This window comes from Oryctolagus cuniculus, chromosome 21 (assembly GCF_051225735.1).
Source record: "Oryctolagus cuniculus isolate XC-2025 breed Fujian yellow rabbit chromosome 21, ASM5122573v1, whole genome shotgun sequence".
In the NCBI taxonomy this organism is placed as follows: Eukaryota; Metazoa; Chordata; class Mammalia; order Lagomorpha; family Leporidae; genus Oryctolagus; species Oryctolagus cuniculus.
The window spans coordinates 49,378,702-49,392,293 of NC_142887.1; positions in this window are offsets into that span (position 1 = coordinate 49,378,702).

The window sequence follows — 13,592 nt, forward strand, 5'->3', positions numbered from 1 at the left end:
ATACAGTGGGGGCTGTGGTTGTGGAGCAGTGGATTAAGGCACCCCTTGCAATACTAGCATCTCATATAGGAGTGCTTGGTCAAGTCCCAAATGCTCTGCTCCCAAGTTAGCTTCCTGCCAACAGGCTAGGGTAGCAGTGGAAGATGTTTCAAGCACTTGGGTCCCAGCCACCCATGATGGAAGTCTGGATGGAGTTCCTGGATCCTGGCTTTGGTATAGCCCAAACCTGGCTACTGTGGCCATTTGGGGAATGAATCAAGAAGTGGAAGATCTTTCTCTTCCTGTCTCTGTTACCCTGTATTTCAAACAAACAAACAAAATCTTTAAAAAAGAAAGAAAATGCAGTAGCTGAATGTGTAAACCAATACCCAGTAATACTCTGGGTTGAACATCAAACTGTCATTATAAAACCTATGGACGGGAGTGTTAGGGAATCAGATGCAGGTAATTGAAAAATCATCATAGGGAGTAATGAGCAAAGTCAAATAAAAAGAACACTAAGCTCATAAAACCTCCCACTCAAAATAGGCCTGCAAACCAAAATTCACAAAAATCTAATACAAACAAGGTATCAGGGCAGGTGCTGTGGCATAGTGGGTAAAGTCGCTGCTTGTAGTGCTAGCATCCCATATGGGCACCAGTTCAAGTTCCAGCTGCTCTGCTTCTGATCCAGGTCTTTGCTGTGGCCTGGAAAAGCAATGGAAGATGGCCCAAGTCCTTGGGCCCCTAAAGCCACATAGGAGACCAGGAAGAAGATCCTGGCTCCTGGCTTCAGATTGGTGCAGCTCTGGTCATTGCAGCCAATTAGGGAGTGAACCAGCAAATGGAAGACCTCTCACTCTCTCTGCCTCTCATCTCTCTGTGTAACCCTGACTTTCAAATAAATAAATAAATAAATCTTTAAACAAAAAAAAGCTATCGAACAGAAAGAACAATTGACAGTCAGAAAATTCTATCATTCCATGTAAAATTAGTTTAATTGAAACAGTTTGACAGGGGCCAGTACTGTGGTGCAGTGGGTTAAAGCCCTGGCCTGAAGTGCAGGTATCCCATATAGGTGCTGGTCTAGTTCCCCTGCTCCACTTCTGATCCAGTTCTCCGCTATGACCTAGGAAGGCAGTTGAAGATGGCCCAAGTGCTTGGGCCCCTGCACCCATGTGGGAGACCTGGAAGAAGCTCCTGGCTTGTGACTAAGGATCGGCACAGCTCTGGCTGTTGTGGCCATCTGGGGAGTGAACCATTGGATGGAAGAACTCTCTCTCTCTCTGTCTCTACCTCTCTCTGAAACTCTGTCTTTCAAATAAATAAAATAAATCTTAAAAAAAAAATAAACCATCTGACAAAGATTTAACAGAAGTACATTTACAATGTTTGAAAATATAAATGAAGGAAGAATCTCTGGCCAAAGGCAGAAATTGTAACATCAAAAAGGAAGAATAAAATAAGAACAGGAAGATATGGGTCAAAAGACATGAAGTAGTCAATGAAATTAACTCAATAACATGGATAAACTCTGAACTTGAATTTGAATATACAAAATCCTGAGAAATCAGCCAAAATTGCTATTAGATCTATTAAATGGGGTCAACATATTGTAGAATATGAGACCAATATACTGTACAAAGATCAAATGCATATCAATATGCTACCAATATATGGGCTACAATATTTGAAAATTAAGTAAATAATTCTTTTAAAGTGGCATCAACAAAAATCAATACATAGAAATAAATGTTAAAAGAAAAAGTTATATTTCTATACCTTAAAGTAAAAATGTTAAAAAATCTTAAGAGATCAAAATAAGTGTAAAGATATCTAATGGTTTTCCAGTAAACAGAAAGACCTGTTGACAGCATTGCTCCTCAAATTAATGTATAGATTCAAAAGGATCCCTATTAAAATTCCAGATACTTTCTTTAAAAAACTGACAAACCAATCCTAAAATTTAAGTGGAAATGCAAGGGACCCAGAATACCCCAGGAAATCTTCAGAAAGATGAATAAAGTTGTAGGATTTATAGTTCCTTATTCTAAAACTTACTAAAAAGTTACAGTAATCAAGAATCTGAGGTATTTGCCTAAGGATAAACACATAGTTCAGTAAAGAGAATTTGCCCCAAATGGTGGAGTTAGAATCATGCCAGGGGATCCCAATACAATCCCATCAAGGTGGCATACACCAATGCCATCTCACTAGTCCAAGTGATCAATTTCAGTTCACAATTGATCACACAGATAGGTCTAAGAGTCAAAGGGATCACACAAACAAGACTAGTGTCTGCTAATACTAGCTGATAGAATCAAAAAGGGAGAGAATGATCCATCATGGGAAGTGGGATACACAGCAGACTCATAGAATGGCAGATGTCCTAAATAGCACTCTGGCCTCAGAATCAGCCCTTAAGGCATTTGGATCTGGCTGAAGAGCCCATGAGAGTATTTTAGTCATGGAAAGCCAAGACACCCTGGAAAAAAAAAAAAGACCTAAATGGAAGATCTCTGTGAGTGAGATCCCAGTGGAAAGAATGGGGCCATCAAAGAAGGAGGTACCTTTCTCTGAAGGGAGGAGAGAACTTCCACTTTGACTATGACCCTGTTGGAATAAGATCGAAGTCGGCGAACTCAAAAGGCTTCCATAGCCTTGGCAACTCATGACTAGAGCCTAGGGAGATTACTGACGCCATAAACAAGAGTGTCAAATTGTTAAGTCAACAACAAGAGTCACTGTGTACTTACTTCTCATGTGGGATCTGTCCTTAGTGTGTTGTCCAAAGTGAATTAATTCTATAACTAGTACTCAAATAGTATTTTTCACTTTGTGTTTCTGTGTGAGTGCAAACTGATGAAATCTTTACTTAATACATACTAAATCGATCTTCTGTATATAGAGATAATTGAAAATGAATCTTGATGTGAATGGAATGGGAGAGGGAGTGGGAGATGGGAGGGGTGTGAGTGGGAGGGAAAATAAAAGAAATACACAATTACTCTTAGGTGTTTAATTAATGCTATAACTAGTACTCAAATAGTATTTTACACTTTGTGTTTCTGTGTGTGTGCAAACTGGAAATCTTTACTTAATATATGCTAAAATGATCTTCTGTATATAAAGATAATTGAAAATTAATCTTGATGTGAATGGAAGGGGAGAGGAAGTGGGAGAGGGGAGTGTTGTGGGTGGGAGGGAAGTTATGGGGGAGGAAGCTATTGTAATCCATAAGCTGTACTTTGGAAATTTATGTTCATTAAATAAAATAAAAAAAGAAAAAAAGAGAATTAAGATCCTAAAAGCACACCCATATATTTCTGGTCAATTGAGTGTCAACAAGGGTGCCAAGATAATTTGATGGAGGAAAGAAAAATCTTTTCAACAAATATGCTGTGTTATCCACATACAAATAAATGTTGTAATCCCTTACCTCACAGCATATACAAAATTAAGTCAAAACAGATTAAAGACCTATAAAAATGCTAAAAGAAAACAGAAGGGGGCTGGCGCTGTGGTGTAGTGGGTAAAGCTGCAGCCTGCAATGCCAGCATCCTATATGGGCGCCAGTTCGAGATTCAGATGTTCCACTTCTGATCCAGCTCTCTGCTGGGAAAAGAAGTAGAAGATGGCCCAAGTCCTTGGGCCCTCGCACCCATGTGGGAGACCCAGAAGAAGCTCCTGGCTCCTGGCTTCAGATGGGTTCAGTTCCAGCTGTTGCGGGCATCTGGGGACTGAGTCAGCAGATGGAAGATCTTTCTCTCTCTCTCTCTCTCTCTCTCTCTCTTTCTCTCTATCTCTATCTGCCTCTGCCTCTCTGTAACTCTGCCTTCCAAATAAACAAATCTTAAAAAAAAAGAAAGAAAGAAAACATAGGGATAGTATTCTTCACACTGGCTTAGGGTATGATACCAAAAGCACAAGCAATAAAAGGAAGACTTAATGAACAGGACTTTATCAAAGTTAAAAACTTTTGTTTTTCAAAGGACACCATCAAGCAAGTGAAAAGATAACTGATAGAAACTATTTGAAAATGATATAGCTGAAAAAGAACACATATTCAAAATATGTAAAACACACATAAAAATTAACAATGAAAAGACTAAAAATCCAGTTTTAAAAATGAGTAAAAGATCTGAACAGAATTTTCTCTAAAAAAGATACAGAAATGCCACAAATATATGGAGAGATGTTCATTAGTCATTAATTATTAAGGAGATGGAAACCAAAACTCCAAGATACCACTTCATGTATACAAGGATGTATAATAAAGATACAATAACAGATATTAGAAGGTACACAGAAACTGAAATTTTCAGATATTGCTGGAGTGATTATAAGATAGTGTAGGTATTTTTGCCATTTCCTCAAAATGTTAAATATAGTTGTCTTGATCATCCAGATCAATTCTACTCCCAGACATATACCCAAGAGAAATAAAAATATATCCATAAAAATCCTATCCATCTATATTCATAGTATGATTATTCACTCTCACCGGGAAGCAGAAATAACCCAAATAATCATCAAATGATAACGAATAAATGAAATGTGGTAGTACTATTCCACAAAAGAAAATAATGAAACACAGGCACATGCGACAATATGAACGGACATCAGAAATATTGTGGTAAATGAAAGCAGCCAGTTTCAAGAGACAAAGTACAGCCTGTTGTCTATAATACATACAAATGTTAGGAGAAGGAAATCTATGGAGATAAAAAGTACACCAGTGTACTTCAGATAAATAACCATATAATAATTTCTTAGGAATAAAAAGCACTAACTTAAGGGGCTGGGGCTATGGTATAGTAGGTTAAGCCTCTGCCTACTGTGCCATCATACCACATGGGTGCCAGTTTGAGTTTGGCTGATCCATTTTTTTTTCAAAGATTTTTTTGACAGCAGACTTAGACAGTGAGAGAGAGAGAGACAGAGAGAAAGGTCTTCCTTTTCCGTTGGTTCACCCCCCAAATGGCTGCTATGGCCAGCACACTGCACTGATCCGAAGCCAGGAGCCAAGTGCTTCCTCCTGGTCTCCCATGTGGGAGCAGGGCCCAAGCACTTGGGCCATCCTCCACTGCCTTCCCAGGCCTCAGCAGAGAGCTGGACTGGAAGAGGAGCAACCAGGACAGAATCCGCTGCCCCAACCGGGACTAGAACCTGGGGTGCCGGCGCCACAGGAGGATTAGCCTAGTGAGCCATGGTGCTGGCAATTTTTCAAAGATTTTATTTGTTTATTTGAAAGTCAGAGATACAGAGAGGCAGAGGCAAAGGCAGAGAAAGAGATCTTCCATCTGCTGGTTCACTCCCCACATGGCCGCAAAGGCTGGAGCTGCATGGATCTGAAGCCAGGAGCCAGGAGCCAGGAGCTAGGAGCTTCTTCTGGGTCTCCCATGTGGGTGCATGGGCACAAGGACTTGGGCCATCTTCTACTGCTTTCCCAGGCCATAGAAGAGAGCCAGATTGGAAGTGGAGCAGCCGGGACTCAAACCAGAGCCCATCTGGGATGCTGGCACTGCAAGTGGTGACTTTACCTGCTATGCCACAGTGCTGGCCCCCAGCTGCTCCACTTCTGATCCAGCTCTCTGCTAATGCCTGGGAAGGCAGTGGAGGATGGTCCAAATGTTTGGGCCCCTGCGCACATGTGAGAGACAGGGATGAAGTTCCTAGCTCCTGGCTTCAGTATGCCTCAGCTCTGGCTGTTGCATTTGGGGAGTGTACCAGTGGAAGGAAGTCTCTGTCTCTGTCTATCCCTCTGTAACTGCCTTTCGAATAAAACAAAAGATCTTTAAAAAATACTAAGTTCATGGTGTAACTGCTAAGAAAGGTGATGGGTCTGGTAATGAATTTTATCTACAGTGTAACATTATTATTATCAAAAATTCTGTAGCAATCAGAACAAAATATTAATTTATTAACTTATATAAAAGTCAAATAGGCACTGCTTTGATTAGTCTCCATCTTTCTTTTTAGAGATTAAAATATATTTTAACACACAAAAATGCCATGAACCAATAAATTTAAAGTTTCCCCAAACATCAAAGCTCAAAATGATTTTGTTGTTTTTCAATCAATATATCAAGGGCAAATACTCACTTGAGCCAATATTAGAGTACCAATAAAACTTAAAGGATTCACTTAGTCAAAATGCTACTTTTTTAAAAAAAAGGTGAAATTACTATGCATGAATTCAAGCCCTTCAAAAATCACATGCTCTCTGGCCTTCCCAGTAAAGTGTCACCTGACAAGGTCATTATCAAAGAATGTAGTAATTATTCAGGAATGAGGGAGAACATTCAGTGAGGTATTCTCCCTACTGCTTTCTCTGTTGAAATCACAGAAATGACAACTGTAATTCAATCTTTTTTAAAAGTTACCTATGAGTTTTAAGTTGGGATGGAAATTATTTCTAACTGTATGAACTTTCACATTACACTGTACTAAAAGAAATCCTTCCAGTTTTCTTTTCAATATGACAGTTAAGTAAATAGGAAGTCTTCACTTCTGACCTTTCATAGCTATTCAAAAGAAGCAATTCTGTTTGCCACTATTCCATTTACCAAAGATAAAAATGAAGCAAGTTTAAACACTAATTCATCTCTTTTCCAAGATTTGAATGATTTAAGAAAATTATTATTACAAAAACAAGAGAGAGAGAGGGAGACAGAGGGTAATATTTAGCTCCTAAGCCACAGAAATTAACAGTTTCTTTCCTTCTGGTAACGATGATTTCAATTTCAAAAACAAAATAAAAAGGAGGATTTTTCAGGTTCAAGGGAAACATTATATAAATCTAACCATCCACAACTATTATCATTATATTAAAGTTTAACTTCTTGGCTGGTGCCGCGGCTCACTAGGCTAATCCTCCGCCTGTGGCGCCAGCACTCCGGGTTCTAGTTCCGGTTGGGGTGCTGGTTCTATCCTGGTTACCCCTCTTCCAGTCCAGCTCTCTCCTGTGACCTGGGAAAGCAGTGTAGGATGGCCCAAATGCTTGGACCCTGCACCTGCATGGGAGACCAGGAGGAAGCACCTGGCTCCTGGCTTTGGATCAGTGCAGTGTGCCGGCTGTAGCGGCCATTTGGGGGGTGAACCAATGGAAAAGGAAGACTTTTCTCTCTGTCTCTCTCTCTCACTGTCTATCTCTGCCTATCAAAAAAATACTTTAACTTCTTCGGAAGTTTAAGATTTAACTTTTAATAATATGACAAAATAAACATTAATGTGCAGACTGCATTTCTGTTTGCCAATTTCATTTCCTTTGGGTAAATTCCAAGGAGTGGGATGGCTGGGTTGAATGGTAGGGTTATATTCAGATTTCTGAGGAATCTCCAGACTGACTTCCATAGTGGCTTAACCAGTTTGCATTCCCACCAACAGTGGGTTAGTGTCCCTTTTGCCCCACATCCTCGCCAGCATCTGTTGTTGGTAGATTTCTGAATGTGAGCCATTCTAACTGGGGTGAGGTGGAACCTCATTGTGGTTTTGATTTGCATTTCCCTGATTACTAATGACCTTGAACATTTTTTCATGTGTCTGTTGGCCATTTGGATTTCCTCTTTTGAAAAATGTCTATTGAGGTCTTTGGCCCATCTCTTAAGTGGGTTGTTTGTTTTGATCTTGTGGAGTTTCTTGATTTCTTTGTAGATTCTGGTTATTAACCCTTTATCAGTTGCATAGTTTGCAAATATATTTTCCCATTCTGTCGGTTGCCTCTTCACTCTCCTGACTGTTTCTTTTGCAGTACAGAAGCTTCTCAATTTGATGCAATCCCAAATGCTAATTTTGGCTTTGACTGCCTGTGCTTCTGGGGTGTTTTCCAAGAAGTCATTGCCGGTACCTATATCTTGCAGGGTTTTTCCAATGCTCTCTAACAATTTGATGGTGTCAGGTCATGGATTTAAGTCTTTAATCCATGTTGAGTGGATTAAACCCAGCCATCCCACTCCTTGGAATTTACCCAAAGGAAATGAAATTGGCAAACAAAAAAGTGGTCTGCACATTAATGTTTATTGCAGCTCAATTCACAATAGCCAAGACCTGGAACCAACCCAAATGCCCATCAACAGTAGACTGGATAAAGAAATTATGGGACATGTACTCTATTGAATACTATACAGCAGTCAAAAACAATGAAACCCAGTCATTTGCAACAAGATGGAGGAATTTGGAAAACATCATGCTGAGTGAATTAAGCCAGTCCCAAAGGGACAAATATCATATGTTCTCCCTGATTGGTGACAACTAACTGAGCACCAAAGGGGAAACTTGTTGAAGTGAAATGGACACTATGAGAAACAGTGACTTGATCAGCTCTTGTTCTGACGGTTGATGTGCAATGTAATACTTTATCCATTTTAGTATTTTTTTTTGTTCTAGTACCATTGGTTGAACTCTGTAATTAACACACAATTATTCTTAGGTGTTTAAATTTTAACTGAAAAGTGATCCCTGTTAGGAATTTGGAAAACATTATGTTGAGTGAAATAAGCCAATCCCAAAGGGACAAATACCACTTGTCCTCCTTGATAGGTGACAACTAACTGAGCACCAAAAAGGAAACCTGTTAAAGTGAAATGAACACTATGAGAAATGGTGACTTGATCAGCCCTCACCCTGACTGTTGATGAACAACATAATATGTTATCCCTCTTAGTATTGTTTTTGTTTGTTCTACTTAATACTTTTGGTTGAATACTGTAATCAATACACAATTCTTCTTAAGTGCTGAATCTTAACTGAAAAGTGATTGCTGGTAAATATAAGAGTGGGAATAAGAGAGGGAAGAGATGTGCAACTCGGGACATGCTCAAGCTGACTTGCCCCAAATGGTGGAGTTAGAAACATACCAGGGGATTCGAATTCAATCCCATCGAGGTGGCATGTACCAATGCCATCTCACTAGTCCCAGTGATCAATTTCTGTTCACAATTGACGGTAATGAAAGGACTAAGAGTTGAAGGGATCACATAAACAAGAATAGTGTCTGCAAATACTAGCTGATAGAATCAAAAAGGGAGAGAATGATCCAACATGGGAAGTGAGATACACAGCAGACCCATAGAATGGCAAATGTCCTAACAGCACTCTGGCCTCAGAATCAGCCCTTAAGGCATGCGGATCAGGCTGAAATGCCCATGAGAGTATTTCAGGCATGGAAAGCCAAGACACTCTGGAAAAAAAAAATGACCTAAATGAAAGATCTCTGTGAGTGAGATCCCAGCGTAAAGAACAGGTCATCAAAGAAGGAGGTACCTTTCTCTGAAGGGAGGAAAGAACTTCCACTTTGACCATGGCCTTGTCTAAATATAATCAGTGAACTCAGGGGGCTTCCATAGCCTTGGAAACTCATGACAAGAGCCTAGGGTGATTACTGATGCCATAAACAAGAGTGTCAATTTGTTAAGTCAACAGCAGGAGGCACTGTGCACTTACTGCTCATGTAGGATCTTTGTCCTTAGTGTGCTGTACATTGAGATTTAATGCTATAACTAGTACTTATACAGTATTTTTCACTTTATGTTTCTGTGTGGGAGCAAACTGTTGAAATCTTTACTTAATGTATGCTAAACTGATCTTCTGTATATAAAGAGAATTGAAAATGAATCTTGATGTGAATGGAAGGGGAGAGGGAGTGGATAAGGGGAGGGTTGCGGGTTGGAGGGATGTTATGGGGGGGAAGCCATTGTAATCCATATTCTGTACTTTGGCAATTTATATTCATTAAATAAAAGTTAAAAAAATAATATAACAAAATAAATTGCCTTTTATTGACATGCTCTCCAAGAGATATAATGAAACAAAATGTCATATTCTAAAATTTTCTAGACTTCAGTTACATTCATCTCAGGAATGACAAACAGGTCTCATGCTGGAAGGCAACTCTGAATGACTTAAAAGGACCCTGCTGGGGATACTACATCAGGAAATGTCCCTAGGGCATACAAGTTGATCAGTAAAGTGATAGACTTATTAGGGGAAAAAAAGTAGTGATATGTAGCCAAATGTTTCCCAAATTGGCTTTGTATCTATAGCTAGGGACAAGAAAAACTATCATGTTTATTCACCCATAAATATATTTAAGGATATGTACTAAAATTGGTTCCTGTCAAAATTATTTAAATAAAATTCAAATAATTGCTGACGCATAACATAAGAAACAAATAACATACTGAGGGAAAAGGTAGACTTTTTCAACCAGGAGGAATATATAGGAATTGGTAGCAGGGCTGGAGGGAACATGAGCCACAAAAGGAAGAAACTCAATGATTCAAAATATTATTGCTTAGCTGATTCTAAACATTTTATATAAGTAGAATCATACAACATGTTTTTTTGTGTGTGTGAACAGCTTCTTTCATTTAGCATAATGCTTTCAAAACACATCCATGGGGGTCAGTGCTGTGGTGCAGGGGGCTAAGCCTCTGCCTACGGTGCTGATATTCCATTAGGGGTACAGGCTTTTGTCCCAGCTGCTTCTCTTCTGATCTAGCTCTTTGCTAATGGCCTGGGAAAGCAGTAGAATACACCCTAATCCAATTGCTTGGGCCCTTGCACCTGCATGGAAGACCCAGAAGAAGCTCCTGGCTCCTGGCTTTGTACTGGCCCAGCTCCTGCAATAGTGGCCATTTAAACTAGTGGATGGAAGACCTTTCTCTCTGTTTCTCCCTCTCTCTGTAACTCTGCCTCTCAAATAAATAAATAAAATCATTAAAAAATTCATGTTGTAGCATGTATAACTTCTTCATTCCTTTTTATGGCCACATAATGTTTCATTGAACAGATATATTTGTGATTTTCCATTCATCAGTTGATAGATTTTTATGTTATTTTTAATTTTTAACATGTTTCGTTGGATATGTTAAGTAATATGATTCTCATTTTGTGTTAGAATTTCAAAGCACATGACAATTGATACCCCTATAACATCTATGAAATTGCATAAGAACCATATTTTATTTATTTATTTAAAAGATTTATTTTATTTTTTGAAAGAGTTTCAGAGAGTGATAGAGCCAGAGGTAGGTCTTCCATTTTCTGGTTCACTCCCCAGATGACTGCAATGGCCAGAGCAGAGCTGATCTGAGGCCAGGAGCCAGGAGCTTCTTCCAGGTCTCCCATGCAGATGCAGGGGCCCATGGACTTGGCCACCTCTTCTGCTTTCCCAGGCTATAGCAGAGTGCTGGATTGGAAGTGGAGCAGCCGAGCCTCAAACCAGCACCCATATGGGATGCCAGCACTGCAGGCCACGGCTTTAACCTGCTGTTCCACAGTACCAGCCCCACTACCATATTTTTAAAGCTGTTGAAGATGGAGAAAAACCTATTTTGATACTCAGCAATAAATCCTTACAAATCAGCAGTTACTGAGACTAAATTTACTGGCTTAAGTTGCCTCTAAAAAAACAGAAAAATTATGATTTCTTAAGTACTTAATCTGTTACTGAAGAGATTTCATGTTTAGAATCTGTTCCAGTATAGAAAAAGTATAAAATAACTTGTGAAAAAGAATCATTAAAAGTATCAAGAATAGATGTATTATCCATATTATAAAAGGAAGCCCCACCTATCTCAGATCCAGAAAAATGGGTATTACCACTAGAAGAAGTTATATTCCTCTGGGATCCCATTTCCTCTCAACATATTGCCCAACTACCCAGAACCTACCCAGGAAACAATGGCTGATTCTATCAGTTCCTAGGAAAAGTCTTGACATACCCCTAACACTCTGGCTTGTTTCCCATTTCTACCTCTAAGTAGATTTTTGTTCACCAACTACAGTGAAAAACTATGGGAAGGAATATTTGTGTAAAAGTTTTTCTGTGGACATGTTTTCATTCATCTTGGTTAGCATTGCTTAAGAATGGAATTTATTGGGTCATATGTTAACTCATTTTGGAAAACTGCTTTCCAACTTGGCTGTGCCATTTTACATTCCCACTAGCAATATATGAGGGCTCCAACTACTGCACACCATTGTCAATGCTTGCTTTGTCTTTCTTTTATTAATTGTTCAAAGATTGTTGATCATTTGTATATAAGCTTTTGAAAACTTCAAAACATTTTGGATTTAAGTACAGTGATTTGGTGCTTTTATTGCTGTGATTTTTTAAAGAATATACTCCTTTTATAGGCCACTTATGAGGTGTATAATGTATAATTAATCTCTTCAGTTCTATGGGTTGTCATTTCATTTTCTTAATGGAGTTCTTTGAAGCATAGGTTTTAATTGCGATGAAGTCCATTTTGCTATTTTTTCTTTTGTCATTTGTGCTTTTGGTGTCAAAGCTAAACACACACACACACAGAGATTTATTCTTATGTTTTCTGCTAAAAAAGTTCTTTAGTACTAACCTTTAAATTTAGGAATTGGATCCACTTTGAGATATTGTTTGAGGTAGGAGCCAAATTTCATCTTTTTGCATGTGGATACAATGTTATTTTCCCATTGAATTATCTTGCAGGACAGCCAGCATTCAATTAACCATAAATGTAACAGTTTGTTTCTGCAATCCCATTCATTCATCTGTCTGTCCTTATGCTAGACCAGAATCTGATTACCACAGCTTTGTGATAAGCTTTGAAATTGGGACCACATTGTTAAGAACTACTTAAATTTGAATGAAATACAGTTTATTTTTAAATATTTATTTTCAATCCTGCAACAATGATGAATTGTTGGATCTAATCTTATGTGTGTGTGTGTGTGTATTCTTTAGCTTCCTATACAAAAACTAGTTTTCCATCTTCTTTTTCTCCCAATCTGAATGCATTTTTCTTGTTAAAATTCCCTGGCTAGAAGTTCTAGTACAATGTAAAATAGTAGTATTTGAGAGTAGATATCCTCATGTTTTTCCTGATCTTCCCGAAAAGCAGTCTTTCTCCACAAAAGATGATATTAGCTGTGTGGTTTTCATAAAGGCTTTTAATCAGGTTGAGCACTTTTCTGGGTACTTCTAGTTAGTTGAGTGATTTTATCATGAAAGGAGGCTGAATTTTATCATTTATTCTACATCTATAATAATCAGGTAACTTTGTCCTTGATTCAGCTAATTTGATATATTATATTAATGGATTTTCAGATGTCAAACCAAACTTATTCCTGACATGAATCCTATTTTGTCATAATATGTTTAAATTATTATTTTAATATTGCTGATTTGGTTTGATGGTATTTTATTGAAGACTTTCTCGTCTATATTTAATAAAGACTACCGGTTAGGAGTATATTTTGATGTTTTTGTCTAGCTTTGGTAAAAGGGCAACACTGCCTTATAGAGTAAGTGGGAAGTGTTCCCTCCTCAGGTATTCTTGGAAGTGTTTGTGATGTTTTGATGTTACTGTTCTTTAAACATTTGCTACAATTTCTCAGTGAATCTTTCTTGGCCTGGGCTGGTAGAAAGTTTGCTAATTCAATTTCTTTACTTGTTACACAATCTATTCCGATTTTTATTTCTTCTTCATTAAGTTTTGGAATTTGCATGATTTTAATTATTTAAATTGACTGAGACTTACTTAATAACCAATTTTATAACAGGACTATTTTAGAGAATATTCCATGAACCTTTCAGAAGTCTGTATTCTGCTGGTGTTTGAAGGATTTTT